Source organism: Eublepharis macularius, chromosome 3 (assembly GCF_028583425.1).
Source record: "Eublepharis macularius isolate TG4126 chromosome 3, MPM_Emac_v1.0, whole genome shotgun sequence".
Lineage (NCBI taxonomy): Eukaryota > Metazoa > Chordata > Lepidosauria > Squamata > Eublepharidae > Eublepharis > Eublepharis macularius.
In genome coordinates this window covers 142,169,600-142,172,222 of record NC_072792.1, presented here as the reverse complement: position 1 = coordinate 142,172,222, position 2,623 = coordinate 142,169,600, and positions in this window count along the sequence as shown.

The window sequence follows — 2,623 nt, the reverse complement described above, 5'->3', positions numbered from 1 at the left end:
TGAGTAACTCTGTTTAGGATTGCATTGTTTTTCAACTAAAAACACTCAAAGCAATACACTCTTGCTACCTGAGAAGCCAAAGAACTACATTGTGGATTCTTTAGCCAAAACACAGCCATCCTATCCCAAAGTTCTAGCATCATGGGATGAATTAAAGGTTTAGAATCCTTACTACTCTTGAAAGTCACTGCTTGAGATTCCCCCCACCCCCCTTTTTTAATGAGTTTGAATTGATCTAGCTTGGGAAGATGATTTGGCATATCCACGTGAACATATGCTACCACTTTTCTAACTTGTTCTATGTTCCAGGGGCAAACAGCCTCCTCAGTTGGTTCCCTTGGGTGGAGAGAACATTGGAGTCTCACTGGCTTTGTAGTATTTGCTTTATTCCCAAATATACAGGTTGGGCATCGATGGAATCTCACGGAGGCACACTTCTATAACAGTTCTATTACTGTTGTTGTTGTTATCAATTTATAGTCCGCCTTTCTCACTGAGATTCAAGATGGATTACATGCTGCAAGTAAATACAACATAATCAATAGCTAAGACATTCACAGAGCAAAAATACAATATAACCAACAGTTAGGACATTATAGATACAATAGGGTATGATAGCCACACATTTAAAAACTAGCATAAATAGATGAAATCTTTCTAAATTAAAGCGTAAGTAATTAACATGACATCTTCAGCAACAGTGAACTACTCAGTAGGAGTGTACCTACATCACCCCATATCTGATCTCCAGAAAAATGGCAAATGTTTCTTCAGCCAAAACTCTCAGCAATGGTTCCTGCTTGTCTCTTCTCAGTCTGAACATTGTGCCTTCCTTTCATTCTGATCCACATAAGTTTGGTGCGTGCGTGCGTGCGTGCGGGGTCATTCATTCCAATCCTGATGGCTGTTTGGCCAGAGCCATTCAAAGATACTAACACACACCGAGGGGGTGATGTCTCAGTTAAAAAGCGTATTGTCCTTTTCTACATGAATGACCGAGTCACGCTGATCAGAGACCAACTATATTGGACGGAACTCTTCATACGTGCCCTGTTTTAAGTAACAGTTTATTATGGGGAAGTATCAACTTCTTTGTGGCAACAGACCTACTTAGACATAACTACTGCGGAGAAGTTTTTACAAGCAGTTCTCAAGATCATCAAATTAACACCACGAAACATTCAGCTAGCAGTCTGGCTGCTGTAGATCGGCTTAGAAATCATGCATGGTTGAGGTCAACAGCTTTATCTAATGCAGTTCTAGGAGACCTGAACAGGAAACTTACAATTCAAGATGCTTTTGGATAAAGGAAACTATTTCTTTGCTAGAGAAAAAAAGAAACATTTTGGTTTGTAGCATCAGGAGAAATAAAATTTCGCTAGTCTTTCAGGTGTACCTTAAAGACTTCAGCTATCCTTCCAGAAGCGGATTTTGTGTTTCTGATTTTTTGAATCTCATTGTGAATTTTATTAATGCAGGATAAAAAAAATCAGTAGCAAAACTGGAAATAGTTTTGAAATTTTCAAACAGAATCCCCCCACTCTGGTCACTCTGCATTTTTCTTTAGCGCCAAGGGGCACATTAACAAGGTGAAAAGGGCTTTTTCGTTTCTGCCAGGGGGTGCTGCTGGGTCCTGCTGGGCGTCTGCAGCATCTCTGTCTGAAAAGATCTCTTTCATGGCTCTGAGTCCTGACCTGAAACGGCTGGCATACTTTGCTCTGAAAGGTATGCATCCGACAGTGGAGATTTTAGTCTGTGGCGGTAATGGACTCAGAAGGCCGTGTCTCTTTCGCCGGCCGAAGTTAGGAAACTGCTTTTGCAGATGAATCCTAGAGTTTGGATGACTGCTCAGGTCCGAAGAACTGACTTGATCGGAGGAACGAGACGAGAAAAGTCTGCTGTTTATATATTAAATGTTTTTCGTGTGGGGGCTAATTGGTCTCTGCAAAAAAACAAACCAACCCTAAAACGAAAGTCTTTTAGTAACTGGCACCAAATCAGAATTGTTTAAGGAATGTGATGACTAAACAGGAACGCGTCCAGCCGAAGGGAAAGCCGACCGGAGTTTCTTAAAGCCTAGTATGATGTGGTTTCCAGAAGTAAACGGCTCTTTGAAAAGTTCTGAACGGTCAGGCTCTCACTGAAGAGTGCTGCGTGCGGAACGCCTCGTTTGCTTCGGAAGCAGCAAGCCGAGCCTCCTGCCCGTCAAGCGGCGCCCGCTTTTTCCACGAGGGAAAGGCTGGCCGCCACACCCGGGCACTCCCCCCTCCTCACTCCCCTTCGGTGCCACATCACGGCAGCTTCTGCAGCCCTTCTCTCCCCCAGCAGAGGGCGGCAGTCAGCCTCCCGCCTCGGGAACTCTCGGGAAGACTGGCTGCTCCCGGAGCCCATCCGGAGGCCAAGCGAGCCCCGCGCCACCAATGGAAAGCGACGGAAGGCGTGGTGGAGGGCAGCCGCCGGCGTGACTGCCTCAGCCCTGGAGCCAGAGAAGGCGCATCTGGACAGCTGTCGGGAGAGGGATGGGGGAGGAGCCGCGCGGGAGCATCCTTCGCAGGCGCGAGGGGGCTTTCCTTGGGGGTCCCAGCCTGGGCTAGGGGGGAAGAGCAGCCGGGGCGCCTCGACT